The 23,725-nt window shown below is 36.1% G+C and overlaps 1 pseudogene; it reads right to left on the bottom strand.

Annotated features, from left to right (window-relative positions):
* Nucleotides 1-739: 739 nt before the first annotated feature.
* LOC124985616 (RNA-binding protein Musashi homolog 2-like) lies at nucleotides 740-2,246 on the bottom strand (annotated as a pseudogene).
* Nucleotides 2,247-23,725: the final 21,479 nt, after the last annotated feature.

Below are 23,725 nucleotides of genomic sequence, written 5' to 3'. Positions count from 1 at the left end.
CTCCACAGGAGTTCCCAGGTCATGGTGAGCAGTGGCTACCCACCAGGCAGCGAGGATCTCCCTGGGGCCTCTAAATGTTATGGGGCGCAACTTAAGAACAGATCAATCACCACTGAGAAGTCCCAATTTGAAAGTCTTAATAAAGACTTAATAAAGACTTAATAAAGACTCTCAAATTTGGATTTCTCAGTGGTGATCGGTCTGTTCTTAAGTTGCACCCCATAACAGATGAACTATTTACAGAGATGAAGAAAATTCACAATGGCTGGAACATTTGTGAGACAAGCAAATGAGGATAAGTTCACCAAAGCAAAGTAATTCTTAGCAAACCAAAATAAGAAGTGGGAGGAGGATCCATACAAATAAAAAATACTCATGAGAAAACCTGTGGGAAAATAAAAGGAAACTAATCAATTTTTACACCAAGCATCTTTAATGACATGAGCCAAATGACATGAGCCAAATGCCATGGCTCTCAAGTACACTGACATTCAAATGTATGGATTTGCTCTCATCAGATGCATCAAATGGAAGTACATGGGTCACTTCCCACAAAATAGGAGCACAAAGGGGTGACTCTTTAGGGTCCAACCAAGGTGTACACCCTTACCCCAAGAGAGTGGGTATGTATCAAAGTGAGATGTGGAGGGGGTTAGGATCATGGGGAAAAGATCCTTCTGGGATTGACCATCAGGGATACGGTACCAGCCCTGAGTTGTGGTCTGATCAGGGTGAGCCCTCATGACCCCTCTCTTCCTAACATAGTGGCATCACCAGGGAAGGCAAGGCCAACATAGTCAGGGAGAAGAGACTACGAAGTTGGGGAGAAGAAGCCCAGTGTGACTTGGTGCCCATGTGCCCCACATATGGCCGTGCCAGGGTAACCCTACTGTCTCTTCTCAAACACTTTTTATGGTGACAGACACTGAGAGACTGGCCCCAAACAACAAAGACAATTGGATGACCTGTTACCAGATTACGTTTCTCACATCTTTTCATAGAGGGGTGTGTGTGTGCTCACTTCTGCTTTGGTCCACCAGGGACCAAAGTCACATAGCTACAACCCTCTGGTCAACAGTACATAAGAGTTCACTCCATGAAATGTCCCAACAAGCCTGTTTTGTCATTTTTTGAAACTTTGACAACTTCTTCCTGGATGTCCCTGAGGAGTCTCTACTCCTGAGAAGTCTCAGTTTGTGAGTAGTTCCCTCGGCCCATTACATTCCAGGAAGCTGGGGTGCGGTTGGTCACAATGCATACAGGGGCAAATGAGAAGGGACTGGAGAACAAGTGTTTTAAAAAACAGAGTGACGGAATGAGATCTTTTCTAAGAATTAAATACAGGAAAAGACTATTCATTCAAACAGTCAGCAGGGACAGTGTGTCAGTGGGCACTAGCAGCAGCAGGGGTGGCCCAGGCCCAGATTGTGTCCTCACTCTAGAAATGATGGTTAACCCCAATATGCTATGCCTCTCTTAAGAGCTTGTTGATTAAAATTATGTCTTGTGAAACTGGCATTATAGTCTGGGAACTGATAACTGAAGCTAGGAGCAAATCTAGGGTACCCTCGGCTCTAAGTTGCCATGAAGCTGGGGTAGTCCTACAGCCGCATGCCAAGCATGAACATATTCATGGTATAAGGCAGCTCCCAGCTTGGCCTCTTGTCCCATGTGAGAACATGACTTCTTTTGACTGATTTTTCTTACATTCCACCATTTTATTATTGATTTTATGGAAATGAATCTCACAAACTTTCTCCACAATATCTTCATTCTCAAAAGTGATGAATCCAAGCCCTCTGTACCTGTTGGTGGTTTTACAAGCATCAGCATGGCATCCTCTAACTTGCCAAACTGCTCAAAATATTGCTTTACATCTTCCACTACTGTGTTCACAGATAATCTGCCCACAAATATTTTCTTTGTTCTCGTCACCATCTTGGGTTGCACTTGGGGAGGAAATGCAATTTGGGGGTTAATCATCTTGGAATCTAACTCATGGTGGGGCTCACCTAATACTTCATCTATACTTGCTGGGTCTGTGAATGTGAGGAAACCAAAGTCTCCAGAGCATTTCCTAGTGGAATCTCTCATTACCATACATTCTCTAAGTTCTCCAAATTTGCTAAAATATTCTCTAAGGTCATCTGGTGAGGACTTCGAGCTCAGTCCACTAGCATTTTACCAGGGTCATGCTGGGGGTCATTGGTGCTGCCCAAGGTGCCTTGGCTCCCATTTGCCTCCATATCAGAGACCCCCACCTCCCAACCCTGAAACACCAAACCCCACACTGATCTGAGTGGGGACTAACTTCAAGCCCTAATATCTCCATGTTATGAATTCCTATGCACTTTTTCTCCCTCTTTCTATGCCATTCACTTAAAATGTCATTTTGGAAGCCACAAACAGGTGACTTTCATACTCCTTTTATTAATGATAACCTACTTTTGCCCTAGCCAAATCAGGTCAATACTGCCAGGGAACACACTTGAACATTGAAAAAATAAACTTTACCCATCATTTCAATCTAGAAATTAAAGCAGAGAAACTAAGAAGAGTCTCAGAAGATACAGAAGGAGATAGACTTATCATAGGTATTTGGGAGAAGAGACAAATTTAAGTGAATTTAAATTAAGCTGACTTACAGCAAAGCATGTGTGTAAAGAAGCCAAAATCAGCTCTAGTCTGCAAAACTGAACCCAAGGTGCTATCTCCTTGGAAACTCCAAAATTAAGGCTCATGTGCAACTCCAGATCATGAAATCTTTATTCAAACTTTGCAACAGGGCTGTAAATTGAGTTGTTTCTCTAAATGAAAGTAATTTTGATCCTCCAGGTAAGAATATACCTTAGTGATATAATATCAAAGAGCAAAACTTGTAACAATCTGTGAGTGTAGAAGACCAATACTCTCAGTGAGAAAGACACCAGTAGTCTTCCAAAAATGGGGTATTTAGGTATTTATGACATTATGCAGTTGCACCATTTCTTGGTGAAAAATGTTACTTCATGTTCACTTTTCAACTGACTTTTTCTGTCTGTTTTTTTAAACTGAAAAACATATTTTTATTTCTTCATTGGAACTATATGTTCTTACATCTACATGACTAAATAATGCATTTTTAGACTTCATTCTAATGTGACTTTGTTCTTAAGATATCCTTTTTTAAGATAATGCCACATCATCATTACTTCTGAATTTTCATTGAACCAACATAACATGAAATAAATACAAGTAAAAGACAATCTAGTTAAGCCTTGAGAGGTTTAAATAAATATTGTAGAAAATAGATCAGGGAATATAACTGCTTTATATATTATTTAATTGATTATATCATCTGGAGATATAAATAAAATTAAAATGGTTGAGATTACATTGGCATATTTGTTTTTCTGTATAGTTGCTGTTTTCCACTTGAACATTTTTCAGTTGATGTTCTGAATAGCCAATGAGAAAGAATAAACCAGATACACAATTTAATTCAAATTTCAACCCAATCTACTTTGAAAATCTGATGTGTTAGCAATGTTAAAGTATCTAGGTCATCTTTCCTCACTAACCCAAGTAAAAGGGTCATTTTATTATTAGCTTTATGTTACCACCTAAATTCTTCCCCCTTAATGGAAACAGAATGAAATGCAATGATAAGAAATACTAACCAAAGGGAAAATAAATATGCAACACACAGAATATGTTTATAGCAGGTACTATGGCATTGCTAATTACACATTAATCTTTCAAATCCTATTCAAGAAGAAAATTGGAGATTTGAAGTAATTATTTCAAGTTCTCAAAAGCAAAACCTCATTCTATGTCTATTAATGAAAAAGCTACACAGGATACTTATATTAGTAATACAGTCTACTGGAACTCGTACCAGTAACACATTTGTGAATTTGTTAAATTAAGAACTTAACTTCACAAAGTTAATTTGGTTTTATAACATTTAATTAGGAAACAGAATATTTTCAAATAAAATATTATTTAAAACATTTAAAGGATTGATGTAAATCTAATTTATTGAGATTAGGTTTATATTTCTGCTCTTTCCTGGAAAATGTTTTCTGGGATCTAGTAATATACAAAGTAATAATTATACTTCGATATGTATTATTACTATAGGTTCATAGCTATTTATTTTTACTTTTATTGTCAATAAATTTAAATTTCTCTTTGCCCAAAAGAGTACTATATTAATAACTCAAAAGAGAACTCTGAGGGTATATTTAATTAATCCCTGAGTGCCTCACATGTTTCTGAAAATTTACTGAATATTCTACAAATAATAGTTAATTGTTATCAGGCAAGATTTTGTTGTATAAACTACTAGTCTTGAAAAGAGGTATTTTATATGTTTTTAGGTGAAAATATTTTTTCCCATTCTGTGTTCAATGTGGAGATGTCAGTGACCCCATTTCAAAAATATAGTTGTTTTAGTTAAGTAAATCCTATTTGAATAGGCATACATAAATGTTTTTTGCTTGAATATACATCCATCTACCTACTTATTTAGTTTTCTATCAACAATATGTTCATATCAAAAACTCTGATTTTCTGATTTCAACTTAGAATAATAGAAGTCATTCTTGCCTTCCACCCTTTCATACTAGTCAAAACCTGGCAACCATTAATCTCAATGTATCTACTCATTTTCTAACTCACACTGAAATATAAATTCATTCTGAAATTTTTGGAAAAAGAAATGAAATAGAATAAATGGTCAATATTAGTATATGTCAAACTTTGAGTATAAACTTTATTTCAGTTTATTTGGGTTGATATTTATCCCCTTAAGTGTAAACATAACTTTGAAATAATAACAGATTCAAAGGTTCTTGTGTTTCACTGTATTTTTCATAATTATTGATTTTTACTTCATTTTATTTTTATGTAAAATATAAACATGATCATGAAAATTAAAACTAAACCAAATGCATTATAATCACTTTCTGAAGTCAGCCACCCCAATGTCATCCATTCTAGTAGGTACCCATTTATTTATTTACCGTCATTGTTTAACATTAAAGTATTTGCTCAGAATGAATATTAGTGGTGTCTACATTTATTTTCTACCTTATCTGCATGCTCTAAATGCAGCAAAAATAATGTGTTCCGCAGGTTAGAAGGACAGTGAGTTCAAACCTTGAATTGGACAAAATTTACTATCAGTAGTATCTTAATTGTCCATTAACATCAGTGGCGCTGAAAACTGTATTATTTTGATGTTATTTCTTTTGAGATATTTTCTATTATATGTCTAAATATATTCTTAAAATTTTATAATTTTTACATTGAAAAACAGGTCACTCTGCTACAAGCATCAAAATTGCAGTTATTTCATAGAATAAAAATAGAAATAGCTCACGTTCATCAACTGCAACTATACTCTCCATGTTTCTTTTGATGCTAGTCTTTTACTAAATCAATTTTGGCTTGATTCTTTGTAGAATCAGTCTTCTTTCATTCCCTTTATTGAAGGTCAAAGTGTCCACATCTTCTCTGAATTTCTCACAAATTTTAAATAGCAGTTCAATTTAGTCATTTTCTTTGGACAGTGTAGCAATTACTATAAAAAATCTTCCTCTATTTAGAATTAAATTATACTAAATGCAATCTATTAGGTATTAGTCTTTTGACACTATTTAACCTGTACAAAAACAAAGCTTCATATTTGCTTCATAGTTGTGGCATTTTTAAAAATTTCTGGTTTTCTAAAGTATTATGCCTACATACTGAAGTAAAAATGAAAAGATTTTCACTTTTTCTTCTAGAGTAGAAATACTCCCATTTTTACCCTCAATTTCATGCTTTTTACCTTAATTAAAATAACCTGAAAGAGTAGAAAAATAAAGAATAAAAAGTATGTGAATCACACTTATCCTTACACTTTAGGATAAAATTCAGGCTAGAATTATATGAAATTTCACAAGTTTTTATTTTTATTTTTTGTCAATAAATGCTGATCAAATAACTGCTTTAAAATATGTGTCAATAATAGTTGTCAAACTTACACACAAATGCACACACACACACACAAAATCACACATGCACAAACTTAAGGGAAGCAGGATTTAATGTATAATGAGTAAGTTTAAAGGATCAGGAAGGGATTTTGAAGTGCTCAGGTACTAGCCACAGAAAAAAACCATTATACCCACAGGCCTGAAGATCAAAGTAAATGGTGTTATCAGACACTTTGGCTCCATGAAAAGGTGCCCATTCTGTTGTTAAAATATTTTTATCATTTTTTTTTTGTAATGTTGGTTGGTTTTTTTTTAAGGTACTGGAGATAAAACTTGATATATATATTCCAAGATTTTCTAATTATGATGAATTCTACATTATTATTAAAAGCACATTATGCTATCACAAGCAAATGTGACAATAAGACTTTCATGCTGGGCACTCCTATTATTCCAGTTACTCAGGCGACCGAGATAGGAGCATAGCAAGTTTTAGCCATTCCAGGGAATTTAACAAGATCCTTGCTCAAAATAAAATTTTTCAAAAGTGCTAGGCATGTAGCTTAGAGGTCAATCATTTGCCTACCCATAATACAGCAAAAATTAAACAAACAAATAAACAAATGAATGAATAAGTAAATGAAGGAGGTGGAAACTTATAACCCTTCAGGGGAAGAAGGAGACTGAGGACTCTGACCTTTCATAATTTCCCTTATCTGCCAAAATTCTCCTGCCTGCAAAAAGGAAGCCCACCAAAAGTACCCAGCAAACTCCTTCCATGACGTGACCCTGCTGAACCCTATAACACTCGGACCCTTGTTGTAGCCAGTCACCATTTTTCTCTTGAAAATATGTCCTTCTGTTGTTTAATAAAGCATAACTGATCCATTGAGGTCTGTCTCTCTTTCTTTTTCTTTTTGTATTCTCTTTAATTTGCTGTTATTTGGTGTTGAAATCCAGTTTGGGATTTGGGGTTCCCCACCCCTCTCTGTCCTAATGAACCTCTATCATCTTTCTCTTCCTATTTCCCCTCTATTTATTTCATTCATTCTGCCTAATAGAGGGAGCCTCTTCAAACCCTCCAAGTCTACTATAGCTGGATGGCAGCTAGTATGCAACCCGAAATCAACCCCATTCCTGGAAAGCATTTTTGCTGCCTCAATGCCATGTGGACTAGAGCAAGGATCTGTATTGGGTCCTTTATTGGTTTTGAAGGCAACCTCCTTCTAACCTTATCCCCTCCAATTCTTTTCCTTTCCTATACACTGAGACTTCCAGATCAGTGGCCACTTTCTGCCATTTTGTTCCCACATGCAATACAATCTCCTCAATTTTTGAAGAGGTAAGATCTCTTTCAGTCTCTCACAGAGCTGCCCTGCACCAGACCTTCCACCTTTCAGCTTATCCAGACCCTAGGGGTCCTCCATAGGAATTGCAGAAGGAACACCCTCTCATTCTCTGGTGGAACTGTACTCTCAGGTGATGGGAGACATAAAGGGATGCTTTGATCTCAAACACCACCCAAGTCAAATCCAACATGGGGGCTAACCAGCCCATCCCATGGGACTCCCCCTTAAGTTGTCTCATTAAAACTTTTTAAAATTACTTACAATCTAATCTCAAATGTAAATGCTTATTAGTCTGAATACTCAGATCTGGCTACAATATAAATTAGACAACCTAAGTCAATGGCCCAAATTCAGAACTTGGGATCTTTGACCCCCAAAATTCTCTGAGACATAGACAATTTTCTTCAATAAAATTACAAATAGCCTGAGGTTCCTTACCTCCAAGCTTTCTTTTACAGTCAATCAAGGCCCTCATTATGCCAACCTTGCTCTTTTCTACAATTAATTCCTGCTGACTACCTGCACCATAGGCTCCCTACATCAGGTCCTAATCCCCCAGCCCTCTTCTTCATTTACTACTCCCAAAATAGCATGTGAACCCCCGACAAAAGTAAGTAAAATTGGAGGTTATAAAGGAAAGTGTTATCAACAAATGGTACTGGGGAAAATGGAAAGTCACATGTAATAAATGAAATTCAGCCTTCATCTCTCAACTTGAATGAAATTCAACTCAAAGTGGATCAAAGACTTAGGCACCTGAACAGAGACACTATAACTAGTAGAAGAAAAATGTAGACCCAAATCTTCAAGATGTCACCCTAGGATCTGACTTCCAGAACAAGACCCCTAAAGCACAAGAATTAATAAATGGGATGGAGTCAAACTAAAAAGCTTCTTCTCAGCAAAAGAAACAATCAATAATGTGAAGAGAGAGCCTACAGATTGGGAGAAAATCTTTACCACATGCATCTCAGATAAAGCATTAATCTCTAGGATTATCAAAGAACTAAAAAAACCTTAACAACAGAAAAACTATTCAATCAATAAATGGGCTAAAGAACTAAACAGAAACTTCACATATATATCTCACATATATTGATCAACAAATATACATATATACATACATATATAAAATGAAATATTACTCAGCTTTAAAAAAGAATGAAATTATAGTATTTCCTGGCAGTTGGACGGAGTTGGAGAATATCATGTTGAATGAAATGAACCTAACCCCAAAAACCAAAGACTGAATATTTTCTCTGATATGTAGACACTAATTCACAAAGGGTGGCCCTAGGGAAAAATAGTTACTATAGATTAGGTAGATGGGAGTGAAGGGAAGGAAAGGGGTATGGGGTTAGGAAAGATAGCAGAATGAAACAGACATTATTACCTCATGTACACATATGATTACATGATTGATGTGATTCTACATATGTATAATCAGAAAAATGAGAAATTATGCACCATTTATTTATGATTTATCAAAATGTATAAATGCATTCTACTGTCATATACAACTAATTAGAACAATTAAAAAATTAAAAATAATATATAAAGGAATGTTTCAAAGACAGGAGTGCCTGCTAACTATCAAAAGAGATTGTCAGCATAAAGAGCTTTATTCTGAGTCAATTTGAGACCTACGGATCTTCCTAATCTCCTACATAGGCAGGTTTGATCTGTGTTTGTGTTGGCTAGTATGATTATCATATTTATCATATTATCATATTTATCCCTCATATTGGTTCAACAGATGTAACGTGGCACATAAAAGTCCTAACTAGCTTTACCAAGAAAGCTCTAACTCATACAGATAGAGGGATCTCTACTAAATGCAGAGTAATGTCAAAAGACAGGTATTTTGCAAAAATCAAATGGCATTAAATATCCTAACTATATCTCAGGAGGGCATTTGTGACATTATAAAAGCGAAATCTTGTGTATAATGACTCTATCAAATGAGTCCACTATTCTGACCTTCACATGCTTTCTTTTCCATGAAGCAATTTACCTGCATCCCTGCCTGTCCTCTGTGGACAGGATATGTAACATTCCTTAGCAAAATACCTATTCACTGCAGTCAAAATGCAGCCCCAAAAAAATGTTGATATGAGGAACCCAAGTTACCCTGAAGGAGACTTTTGTGACTAGATCTGGAAACTCTGGGAGATAAGGATAGTTCCTCCTAGCCATAAAATATGTAAGCAAGTATGGTTAGGAATCCAATTAGAACCTATCAGCATGGGTCAAGATGACCTAGAGTTGCCATTGCAGTGGGTACTTCAAAGTCTGATGTCACCCTGTTTTCAGTCAAAAAGTCAAGAGATGGGTTGGATCCCCCTTCACCAAAGTGTTTGGAATGTCAGTCCTGACTTGTTTCGATTTCTTTCCTGTGGAAAAATTTGGAGCTTGAGACAGAGGAAGGCTTGAGACAACTGAAGGCAGCTAGCCTGGGCCACTTCCTGGTGCTGCATGAAGGTCTCATGTCCTGAGTCTGATCCCCACAGCCCTTAGGGTACCAGATATTGACCACTATCTGCCTTTCTGTTTTTTATTGACTTGGCCCAATGGTAGAGGGCACCCTCATCCAATGAATCTTACAACCTGAGGTGAAATCTGATCTGTCTTTTTTTTTTTTTTATTGTAAACAAATGGGATACATGTTGTTTCTCTGTACATGGCGTAAAGCCATACCATTTGTGTAATCATAAATTTACATAGGGTAATGTTGTTTGATTCCTTCTTTATTTTTTCCCTTCCCCCCACCCCTCCCACCCCTCTTTTCCCTCTATACAGTCCTTCCTTCCTCCATTCTTTCCCCCCTCCCTAACCCTAACTCTAACCCTAACACTAACTCCTCCCACCCCCCATTGTGTGTCATCATCCACTTATTAGCGATATCATTCGTCCTTTGGTTTTTTGAGATTGGCTTATCTCACTTAGCATGATATTCTCCAATTTCATCCATTTGCCTGCAAATGTCATAATTTTATCATTCTTTATGGCTGAGTAATATTCCATTGTATATATATACCACAGTTTCTTTATCCATTCATCAATTGAACGACATCTAGGTTGGTTCCACAATCTGGCTATTGTGAACTGAGCAGCTATGAACATTGATGTGGCTGTATCTCTGTAGTATGCTGATTTTAAGTCCTTTGGGTATAGGCCAAGGAGTGGGATAGCTGGGTCAAATGGTAGTGCAGGCTATATAGCCCATCTCATAAAGTGCCTGCCTCTCATGCTGGAGGCCTGGGTTCGAGTCCCCAGCACTCTGCGATTGTGGAAATTACAAACTGATCTGTCTTTTGAAAGAAGGCGACCCATCAATGCTGAGAGCATGAGCCAAGGAATCTCTGCCTCTTCAGAAATGCTTTTGCCCTAATTCTGTCCATACTTTCTGCTTCTTAAACATGGACTCATGAGAGATTCTCAAGATAGAGCTTCTCTAGTTTTAAAATTAGACTATTTTCTCTAGACTGTCATAAGACACATTATCTTTTGTATTCTCCTCATCTGGCATGAAAAAAGATCAGAAAATGTCTCCCTTAATTACAGTAAAATTACCTCTCCTCTTTTCTAGTTCAAGAAACCAAATTATTATTATTTTTTTTTAATGGAGATATCATCCAGAGCACTAACATGCTTGCCTCCCATTTCAAATTGAGGAGTATAATATGAAATCATGGTCCTGTGAGCATGAGGACCCAAACAAACAAAGGAAAGAAATTTTAAGGGCATGACTAGCTACTAAGAATTTAGTCAGTATCCTCAATTATGAGTGAGACCCAGCCAGTGGTCATGGAAGAAAAGGCAGAAACTTCTGGCTACAAGAGGCTCCAGGAGCTACATGCTCAAAATTGCCTCACTTTCTTCTGCTGTCAGGGCTGGGAAATGACCTAATCACAATTTGAAAAAAGGAGATGTTTCATAATATTCTGCATCCAACCTGGCCTGATTACCAACTGGGGAAAGGAAAAATGGTCTCCAGAGGAAGCAAACTATAGGACCACACCTTAAGAGACTGACTTTACAAAAGATAAAATTGTTACAATGCTCTATGCCTGAGGTTTTGCTCAAAACAGCAGTTTCCCATACTTAGTTTCAGCCAGATCCCTATCTCTCCAAGGCTAACAGAACTTGAAAGACTTACAAGGCTTGCAGAGGTAATCACCCAAAACCAGTATAAGAGCAAAGAAGGAACGATATAAGTGTCACTTTTAAATAAATGCAAGCCACTTTGGATCCTAAATGACTTGTTCTACCATCCTGCTTTCTTAACAAGTTCTTCCCTAAATGTTACAGCACAGGAAGGGAAAACTGGAATGATCTCATATATACAAGTCTTCATTACCTTGAAAATCTTTACCTAAGAATTTCAGGACTCTCATGTTCTTTAAATATTTGGACTAATTCTAATCTGACCCAAAATTGCACTTTAATTTGATAAAGATGTTCTTCATGCTCTTTTATGATAGTAATTATGGCCATGTCATTTTTTTTTGAGAACTTTTGTTGTTTTTTTTCATTCTACATTTTGAGCTCATGGTTTTATGGTAAATTCACATTTGACATGTATGACTGCATGACTAACGAGATCCTGCAATATGTATAATCAGAAAAACAACAGATTACACTCTATTTAAGTATGTTCTATCAAAATGTATACATGCATTCTACTGTCATGTACAACTAATTATAACAAATAAAATTCTAAAATTTTAAAAAGTTCACATTAGATCCTGCTTGCCTAATAATATCTTTCTGATCAGTCTTATTTTATCTAACTATAGAGATTTTTAATTCTGTTTCTTTTAGCTGCCAATTTTCAAGGGTAACCTCTCAAGTACTTTGTAAAAATCTCAATTTTAACAAAATTCTGGGAAGGACATAGACATCATGATGTTGGGGATAATGTGGTAGCCATCGAGGACTAGTGGCTTCCTGAAACTTTGATTTCAGTGTCCATCATAGCTTCTGCACTTTACATCTAACATTTCCAACTCTGCAGGCCTGCCCTATATTTAAGTTGTAATTTAAATATCTGATAGGCTCTATTTTAATTTCTAACAGTTTAAATTTAATAGAGGCTTTAATAAACACCTTTAGCATTTTCTCCTACCTGTGGAGATCTACCTAAAAAAAGGTACAAGATCTTTGCTTACTATCTGTTTTATATTTGTGTGTACACTTGTGCACTGTATGGTTGTGTCTACATATGTGCTGGTACGTGATGTCATGTACATGATAATAAAATTGACATAAATAAATGAGTGTTCATAAATTAAAATTTAAAGGAGAAATGAATCCAAATCTTTTAGTTCATGTGATATAAGATGCTAAATTTAAATTAGGTAAACAGATGAGAGTAAAGATGTCTTTAAAACTACCAACTCACAAGTTTCTTTAGGTGGTCAGACAATTAACAGAGTCTTGGTTTCTATAAAATATCTAGAATATATCATCCATTGCTTCTAGGATTTTCTTCAACAGGGAAGAGATGGCTAGTACTGTTAACTAAACTTGTCTGATATCTTGGTTTTTATAGTTAAAAATGAGTAAATTGGATTTAACCTCAATGGGATTAATCAAAAATGTGTTTGGTAAGGAGATTATCTGATTTATTTACAGTTAAAGTGTGAAAACATCAACTACTAAATATAAAATCAAGTACTCTTAACTTCTTAAATTCCATAAGGTAATATGTTTTAAGCATCATGTGTTTTCATAAATGGGTAAATGCAAAAGTTGTAGAATGTCTAAATATGTTGTAGAAGGTTTGTGCAGGATAAAATTTCAAAAAGTTTGTGTGTAACTGAGTTGGCTATAATTAGCATAATCATAATAGGCCATTACCTATAGGACAGACAAGATTTAAGGCTGACTTCCAGTACTAATCCTGACTCCAAATTAAAAGAAGGAGTAAAATAACTATAAAGTTATAGACATTAAAGGTAAAACCCTATACGCTTATGTTAAGACTGGTGAAACTGGCTTTCTGGATGTTTAAGACCAAAATTTACAGACTAAAGGAAGTAAAAGACCTAAGAAAAAACAGTCAATATTCAGCTCTTGCCACTTGTTCCTTGAGTCAGCTTGAACCCAAGGAACAAGGAGACTTCTCTATGGGCTTTGTTACTCTGGGCCACATGACCTCTTAATCAGGGGACCAATGAGACTGTGGTGAACAGAAAGCCAACCAGTGCATTTACTGCAAAGAGGAGGATCACTGAAGAGGGAGATGTTCCTGCTGCTTACAAAAGAAGTCATGTGGTCAATGAGATGCTGACACATCCTGGCAGATGGCATTAGTGTAGCTAAGATACTTCTCAAGTTCCCAAGTGTGATCTCCTGAGGGAACTCAGATGACTCTTAACAATTTGACCAGCTTGGTCTTAAACACATAGCAAAAATAGTTACAACCAAAGTACAACCAAACCTGGGCATTTATAAGAAAATACAATATAGGTATTGAGACAGAGATCCTGCTGAGGGTGAATGATGGAGGTGTCTCCCAATAAACACAGGCATCAGAGACGAGGCTTGGAAGGCACAGACCTAATTTTACTTATGATTGTACAAGACATATCCAGGCACATTATCCAATCAGGTTAAGACGCTCGTTAAAACATAACAGAACCAACATATAGGTAAGCTATATGTTGTACTAATGTAAACAAACCAAGTATCCCTAAGTGATTCTATCTGGCAACAAGTTTGAGACAAAGGACAAGGGGAAGAGAAGCTCTAGCACACAGCATGAGGCGAGGTAGCACGAGCAAACTCACACCACAGCTTACTGTGATGCTTGTTGAATGAGACTTTCCCTCAGTTTGTAGCTCAGCCTCAGTAACTGCAAAAGCCTACAATCCATGGTGAGTCTTTATCATTTCCTCAGTTTCACCATCCGGACTGTTTGGTTTATTTAAACTATGGTGTCAGCAACTGTTGTCAAATAAGCTTGAGGAATGTTCCCTACATTTCCCCCTTCTTTACGAATTGAAGCAAGAAGGGTCTTTGCAAATACTTGTTGTGATTTGGCATAGTAAACTAGTTGCTTAGAAAGAAGATTGAATATACAACAAAACCCACATATGCATAAGAGTATGACAAATTTAAGTATGAGAACAGTTACAAAAAGTTGCTTTAACCAAGACATGTCTGGTAACCAAGAAGTCAGCCAATGTAGCAGGCCTATATTACCAGGTTCTTGATGAACATTATTAACAATATCCTTTAAATGACTTAGCTCTTTGGAAATAGAAATATCATGATCAGTTAAGTTGAAACAACACATATTATTAAGTTCCTTACCGCTCTTATGGTGTAACAGCTACAAATAATCAACGGCAGCTCTATTATCAAGAATAGCTTGATGATGTTGCCTTTGTTCCTCATTGAGCATTGCAATAGCCATAGAGGTATGATTAATATTTTTTACCATGGCACAGGCTAATTTCATGACTCCTTTATATGCCCCTACAGCCAGTGTGGGAATTCCTACTAAAGAAAATGTTAATGCATCATACTCTGTCTTAGATAACAAAGTTACAGAGTCATCACAATTTTTGTCAAGAGGAATGACTCACTGATTGATTCTCTGAGAGGAATGGTGTCCTAAAATATCATGAGACGAGAGTAAAAGTACAGTAAGTCTGCTAATACAACAATGTGTACCATGTGACATATTCACTGAAATATAATTAAATATGTAAGCTCCACAGGAAAGAACCAGCCAGAAGGCAAAGAAACATGTGCATATGCATAACTAATTGGCTCACTAGAACTACAATTAAAAGAAGGACTTCCTACATCCCTACATTTCCCAGTACAATTTTGAATTTCAGCACATATCTGTCTGATTAAAGGCCACTATGGGAGTCAGGAATTCCATAGCATTAAAGGGTTTTTTTTTTTTTTATTGAAGTCAAATCCCAGTTATAGCAGTTTTATAGGAAAAATCTTGTTGAAGACTGGAAACATTGTCATATTCTTTATCTCTAGAACAGGATGACAAAAAGGTAAAAGGCAAGATCGTAGCACCATGCTCATATGTGTATCTTGATGGATACAAATTTCAGAGGAATTAACAATTTCCACCAACCAAACCCAAATATTATAATGAGTACGATTGGTCAAAGTAGAAGATGATAGAGCAGAAGCATGAGCAGTGGAATTAGCAGTGATTATAGCACATATTAATAGGAATAATGTCCCTTACCCTGGATTGGCCTTGGGTGACATCTGCTCCGCTTGATGCATCAGATTCTTCATATCTCCCCATGTTATGGCATGATGTCTTCTGGAGCATAGGTGTCTCAATCGTCGTATTGGTCTTGGCGTGGATGGAGCATCTTCATCTTCAATCTTCAATTGCGCCATCTGTCTTGTCAGTGGTGTCATCTGCTTTTGTTGTTGTGACTGGTCTGACATTTCTTGCTGGTACCCAGATGAGCAAAGTTGCTGATTCTGGAAAGACACAGCAAAACCTCAGCCTTGAGTTGGAAGAGGATGAAGACCATTCCATTCACTTGTCAAAGGATCTTTCCATTTAACCAATGGTAATGGTGATGGAGATGCTAGAAGTGATCCCCAGTGTTTATAGGCAGGGGATATTCCATGCAAATTGAAAGTTAAAAAAATTAAGGTAAATAAGGAAGAGGTTTATATATCTCCAGGGGAGGATGAGTTCCCCCTTTCCTTTTCTATTTGAGTTTTCAAAGAACGATTTGCACATTCTATGATTGCATAGAATGCAATGTGGGTTATGAGAAATACCAGTAAGATGATGAATGTTCCATGATTCACAAAATTTTTTGGGAACTAACAAAACATGGCCCATTATCTATCTTCAAGGACCAAGGTATTCCCATTTTCAAGAATGCTTGTTTCAATGCCTGATGGTATGTTTTGTTTTTCCACCACTTAAAGCAGTAGCATAAGTATAACTTGAATATGTATCTATAATTACAGGAACAAATTTTGATTTCTCAAAAGAAGGTACGTGTTTTTTTGTAGGTGATATGATTAATATCACCCAACAAGTTCTATTTGCATTAGTAAAAATTACTGGGGTTTCTGGCAAGGGTTTAGACTGAGTAAAAACTTGTTGATATCAATAAATAAAGTGTTCAAAGTTTGAAGAAGATTGTCTTTAGGCATATGATTATCTATTTCTCCAGTAAATCTTTCCATTAATATTTGACAATTTAAATTGTTAACTAGTAATGAAGCAAATTGGTCATGTGAAGAAGGAAGAAGTATAGTATCAGGTTCTCGTCCATATTGAGAACATGTTATATTTTGTAATTTTTGAGCTAAGAGTAACAGTGTATCCACCCATGAGTGTATCTTAGATAATTTACTTCTAGCAAAATGTACCCAATATAAAGGTTCTGATTGACAAATTAACCCTATAGGAGTAGATCTTGTAGATAGGACTATACCCAGAAGTGGTTGGAGGGGATCATATCATCCTAAGCTCTGATTGAATTTGTTTATTTATTAATTTTATAGTCTTCTTAGCTTCTTCAGCCATAATTCTAGTGCTATTAGGATCAGATGAGCCTTCCAAAAGCATAAATAATGGTTGTAATTGACTTGTAGTGATTGGCAAGGCTGTAAAAATCCAATTAATTTTCCCATATAATTGCTGTAATTCAGCCAAAGAATAAGAGTTTGCAATCTGTAACTGTGGCTCTAGAGGGTGCACTTTGTCTGACAAAACATACCCCAGAAACGAGTAAGATGGCACCTTTTGAACTTTATTAAAAGCAATATTAAGGCCCAAATCTAATAAATTCTGATGTAGTTGGTTGAATAACTTTTTTAATATATCTGCATCTTGATGAGCTATTAGGATATCATCCATATAATGAATTATGTAGCACAAACCCTGTAGGGTTTATGACACATTGTAGGGCTATTTTTTCATCCCTTGAGGTAAAACTGTCCATTGAAGTCTCTTTGAGGGCAGACTATGACTAACTGTAGGAATAGTAAATGCAAAATATGGTTTATCTTCCAGATGCAGGGAAATCGAAAAGAAAGTCTTTGATATCTATTATTATAATATGACAATCCTTTGGTATACAGGACAGATATGGCAGTCCTGGTTGTAAAGTTCCCATTTTTTTCATGTAAGCATTAATGGCTCCCAAATCATGTAATAATCTCCATTTATTTTTATCTCTTTTTTGAGTAATGAATATAGGAGTATTGTGAGGACTAACAGAAGGTTCAATATGACCAGCTTTCAATTGTTCTTCAACTAATAAATTTAAATGATTGAGCTTTTCCCGAGTTAATGGCCACTGTTGTTCTATTTCTTTCTGCTTGTTCACATTGATCCATATATGCAGCTTTCCAGAGTAAAAATTGCACTCCAGACAAACAGACACACTTTAATTGCATCCAATCAAAAGGACAAATTAAATCTAAACTAATTTGTCCTATCATCTGATCAAAGTATGGGGATCTTATGCCATTCTCCAAGGCAGCTTTTCTCAATGATTTTATGGTTTCAGGTGGATGTAGATACCATCGTTTTGACCTTTGAGCATTTATTACTGGATTAGCTGGAAAAGTTTGAATTATATTATCATTAAATTCCAAATGTGTTTTGAAATCATGAGACAGAGGGGTTGGCCAAGCATTAGAACCTGCAGTAAGGTCCCTAGAATTTCATAAGTCTTTGTAAACTTCCTCCATGGGAACTTTCCTTTTCCACTAGGGGGAGCAGTTTCTTCACTCTTTTGTTCTGGATAGGGTGACGGGGCCATGAGGGACGCTACCGAACAGGCTTCTCGGATGAAATTGATTGCGGGGTGTTTCCTGTTCTTCTGGTAATTGCAGAGGACAAAGAGGAGTAGCCAGAGCAGGGCTATCTTCAACTATATCTGCTGCGTGGTCTCCATCATCTTCCCCAGGCGCGACTACAGGTTTTGTTTCACCTTCCCATATAGTCTGAGGGAGTAAAATTTCCGGATCTACATTCTCTGTTGGAACTCCCTTTAAACAAGCATAGATCACCACTAGTACTGGATAAAACGGTGCGGGTAGGACTAAACCTTCTCTCACTTCTGCCTTTCTAGCAGCATATAAAACTCTCTCCAAAACATCAGGCTCCCAGACATGAGCCATGGAAACCCAAGGAACTATTTTTTGAACCTTTTCCCAACATGCTAATAACTCTCTTTCAGATGCTTTAATCTGCCTACCACATAATAATTCTTTCAAAGCATTCACTTGAGGCTCCTTCACTGAAGGAGGTAAATTACCCATTATGGAGAGTCACTCACCCAACCTGAGGAATGTCAGCACATCCCTGTCTTGGGCACCAAGTGTTGTTATTCAAAACAGGGGTCCTGCTGAGGGTGAATGACACAGGGATCCTGCTGAGGGTAAAAGACTCTGCCTCCCAATAAACACAGGCATCAGAGACACATTTTACTTATGATTGTACAAGACATATACAGGCACATTATCCAATCAGGTTAAGACGCTTGTTAAAAACAGAACCAACCTATAGGTAAGCTATACATCATACTAATGTAAACAAACCAAGTATCCCTAAGTGATTCTGCCCAGCAACAAGTCTGAGACAAAGGACAGGGGAAAGGGAAGCTCTAGCACATAGCATGAGGCGAGGTAGCATGGGCGAACTCACACCACAGCTTGCTGTGATGCCTGTTGAGACTTTCCCTCAGCTCATAGCTCAGCCTCAGTAACTGCAAAAGCCTACAATCCATGGCGAGTCTTCACCATTTCCTCAGTTTCTCCATCCAGACTGTTTTGTTTATTTAAACTATGGCATCAGCAACTGTGGTCAAATAAACTTGAAGAATGTTCCCCCAATAGTTCTTTTAATGGAACATAAGGTATACTTGTATCAGCTCCACAGCCCTGGTGCCCCCTCAAATTCTGAGGCATTTTTTCCTTTGCAAGACTCATATTTACTCCTGTCTACCAAACAATATTGAACTGTCTTCTGTACCTTGGTCTTCCTTACTCCTTGTTGACATTTTACCTAATAACCAAAGTTTGCTTATCCCGGTAACAGCATAGACCAGACACAAGAAAACCATATGTTTTATTCTTTTACTGATAGGGCTAGAGATATGCACTGGGATTGGCACAGGAGCAGCAGGATTAGGAATCTCTATTCACTACTATAAAAAAGTTGTCAGAATAAGTTATTGAAGATATCCAACAGGTCATTGCTTTGGTACTGACTTTACAAAATCAACTGAATTCCCTGGCATCTGTCAGACTGCAAAATTGTTAGGACCTAGATCTCCTTACTGTCAAATGTGGTAGCCTCTGTCTCTTCCTTGGGGAAGAATGTTGCTTCTATGCCAATAAATCAGGACTGGTAAGTGATAAGGTTAAACAATCACAGGACTGATTGGAATAGCAGAGAGGAGAAATAGCTGATTCCTTGTGGACCTGATTGGGAGCCATAAAATAATGAACTTCCTGGTTTTTCCCTCTTTTAACTGCTATAATGCTCATTCTTGTAATAACCTTTCTTCCATACTTTATTAATCTTATACAGAAGCAACTTTTTAACAAGTTGACCTGTCTGGCTCAGACAACCTCCCCAAAACATGCAAAAGCCATTCTCCTTCACTCACAATTTGACTCTCCTGAGCCCCATTAGGAAGGAATCACCCACGAGGACCTCGAGGTTCTCTCCCTCTATGCCCCAGGTCAAAACTGCCAGGACTGTATAGGCACCTAAAATACTCCCACCCACTTATCCTCTTCCAGATCTCTGACAGGTGATCCACTACTTTGCCCTTCTTCAGCAGGAAGTAGCCAAATACAATCCTTCACCCCAACCCATTTTATCCCTTTTAGGCTCTGAAATGAAGGAGGTGGAAACTTACAAGTCCTTGGGGAGAAAGGAAACTGAGAACTCTGACATTTCACAATTCCCTTACCTGTTAAATTTCCCCTGCCTACCAAAAGTAAGTGCACCAAAGTATCTGACAAACTCTTCCCATGATGTGGCCCTGCTAAACCCTATAAAACTCAGACCCTTGTTGTAGCCAGTCACCATTTTCCTCTTGAAAATGTACCTTTCTGTTGCTTAATAAAGCATCATTGATCTGTTGAGGTCTATTTTTCTTTTTCTTTTTGTATTCTCTTTCATTTGCATTCAGTAAGTAAATGCATAAAAACAAAGACTTTCTTACAAGACTTTCTCTTACTGACAAATTACCAATAAGATTGGTTGTTCATGCTTTAAGAATAATAAAGCATATGCTTTAATTAATGATGAATTAAAAATATAAAAGTAATCAATCTAAGAATTTAACTTTTTTCTACTGTAGGAATGAGGAAGAACACTTCTATAAATATTATCATAAACTAGAGTCATTTAAATTACTTTTGTGTAGAAAATAACTTTGACTCTTGCAAAAGTATATATTTTACTGTTTAATTAGTAAAGTATGAGTAATGTTATAAGATGAAGCAATATTTATGTATATATGAACATGTATTCTACCATGAGCAAGCAACACATGAATACCCTAATTTGGTCAAATAATTCCAATAATTACTTTCTTGCAAGATAATTTTTTGTTATGTTAAAACTTTGTCTAAGATTCTCTTAATTTGCAAGAACACTAGAATATTAAAAACCCAATTAGTTTTACTTGCAGCCTAAGGAACTGTATTTACCATGTAATGTGTTAGTTACTCACTTTTCAGAAGCTTGTTCAATCCAAGTTAGACTACATATAAATTTCTCTTCCATATATCATGTTAGACTATACCAAATTGTATTATTTACCATTTAGGGCCAGTGCAAAACACAAACACAAATATAGACTTAAAGAGACCTGGGATGTTCCTTCTCATTGGACTATATTACTGCTGTGTAATAGAATCAAGTCTGATCTAAGAATATATGGATGATGTGAATCCCACAGTGCAGAGCTCAGTTCTCCAGACCATGCCAAACTTGATTAGCCTGATCAGTTTACCTGTTGCCAAATAGTACCTAGCCAAGTTCAGCAGAGTCTCCTTCTAATCTGCAAAGATACATGAGTTAACCAGCATAACCATCCAGTCAATCCATAAATTTGTGAGAAATAATAGTTATCATTTTAAGACACAAATGTTGTGATCCATACTAAGTACTAATAGCTCACTGATCTGTATCAGTATCTATGCCAATATCGACATTCATTCTGACTTCATAGATGGTGTTTTGAGGACCAAAACCCAACTCTCATATTTATGTACACTGCGTAGTAAATATAAAAGAATGAATGATAACTCCAACTATAAGAATTATGGTTTGTCTTTGTTTTTATTAATTGTATCTTCCTATAACTTTATTTTTGAAGGATATTTTCACTGGGTATATAATTCTAAATTGGAATTACTTTAAACCAGAACATCGAAGATAATATTTTATAATTTCTAGTTCCTATTATTTAGGATAAGAAATCAATCATCAGTTACCTCTGGAAGGAAATTTTTCTTCTTATATTTTCAGGATATTTTTTCTCTTTGCTTTCACTTTGTCATTGGTGCTACTACCTTTTGGTTATATAGTGAGAATTTATTTTCATTTCTTTGCTAATTGTTAATAATGCTCCCAAAATTGATAAATGGTGCAAATAAAATTTATCAATAAGATTGATAAATGGTGATAAGACATAAACTATCCCCAAATACTGGGCTTGTATGTCCATATTTCCAACTCCTATATTTTGTCCCATTAATTCTTTACATATTTCTATAGTTTAAAATAATGATAAGTAAATATTTTATTTTAGTTTTTCTAATTTTTGTCAAATAGAGAATTGTTCCAAGTACTTTAATCAGCAATAATCAAAGTAATATTTTCATGATAGATTTTATAATTTTATTATTATGAAATATTTATTATATCTGTATGGGTACTATATATTCCTATAGGGTACAGATAAGACATGAAGGATTATCAAACAAAAAACTATGTACTAATTATCCTGCTGAGCATATAGAATCTTATCAGTGCTATTGAACTGACATGAGACCACTGAATGTGCACAAAAGCCAAGACTATGGCACCACTTTTGCAAAAAGAAAGAACTTTATTACTTGGTTAACCAGCAAGGAGGCCAAGATCTAGGAGAGGAAAAGTTCAAATCCATCACCAATATGAGTTGGTGATGGGGAAATTTATACAAAGGCAGTGTGGAAAAGTTGTTTTTGAGTTGGAAGATGAGAAGGGGGTATGTAGATTCTTTCTGCAGGCATACACAGTTATCCTGCCTCTTCACAATTCATACGCATGTCCAAAGGTCGATGATCTGATGAATCAGATCTTCTGTGCATGCTCGTTCATGAAAATCTGCTTTAAAACCATCTTTGAGTGGATTCTGGAGACTTTCTCTGAAAGACAACTTAGGTACTTTTTTTATGTAGAGAACTCATTTCCAGGAGTCTTGCCATAGTCAATTTCTGAACTGCAGCCCTTGTAAGCTCCTTACAAATTGATGGTGCACCACTGTAGTAAGCAGGATTATGGCCTAATAAAGATGTCCAAACCATAATCCTACAATTTAGCAATAACTTTATATGGAAAAAAGGAATTTGCACTTAAGATTAAATTCATATCTATGAAACAGGCAGATTAACCTGGAACATCCTGGTGGGCTCAATTTAATTTCATGAGTCTTTAGAAACAGACAACTTTTCCCAGATATCCTGATAGATTTGATGAGAGAAGAGGGTAAGATGTGATGTTGCTGCCTTTCAAGAAGGAGAAAAGGAACTGAGTCATGCAGTGCAGACATTCTCCAGGATCTAGGGGGGAAAAAAAAGAAAGAAAGAAAAGAGAAAAGAAAAAGAAAAAGCAATCCCCAGAGAGTATCCAGAAAGGAATTCAGCCTTGCAGAATCTTTGATTTTCATCCAGTGAGGACTGTGTAGTTATTCTGATTTGCCTAACTCTATTTTGTGCTATTTCAATTCACTAAAATTGTACTAACTTGTGTGGTATTATAGAAAAGTAATGAATCAGATCTTCTGTGCATGCTCGTTCATGAAAATCTGCTTTAAAACCATCTTTGAGTGGATTCTGGAGACTTTCTCTGAAAGACAACTTAGGTACTTTTTTATGTAGAGAACTCCATATGCCTACCATATGTATTCCTTTATACCAAGTTCTTTTGACTCAAGTTTATGTTTTTATAATTATCCATGATAATACAACTATTTGTACTTCATAGGTTTTTACTGTTTTATTATATTACTTGAATATACCACAATTTAGTTATCATTTACTTGTCAAAGACTACTTTAATATTTTCTTTAAAAAATTGCTATTAAAATTAAGGAAAAAAGAAAAAAATATTCAGGTACATAAAAATCTATTTTGTGTGTATCATGAAATACAAGAAAA

The sequence above is a fragment of the Sciurus carolinensis genome, chromosome 5, assembly GCF_902686445.1.
Source record: "Sciurus carolinensis chromosome 5, mSciCar1.2, whole genome shotgun sequence".
In the NCBI taxonomy this organism is placed as follows: Eukaryota; Metazoa; Chordata; class Mammalia; order Rodentia; family Sciuridae; genus Sciurus; species Sciurus carolinensis.
This window is presented reverse-complemented; position numbering and strand designations above follow the sequence as displayed.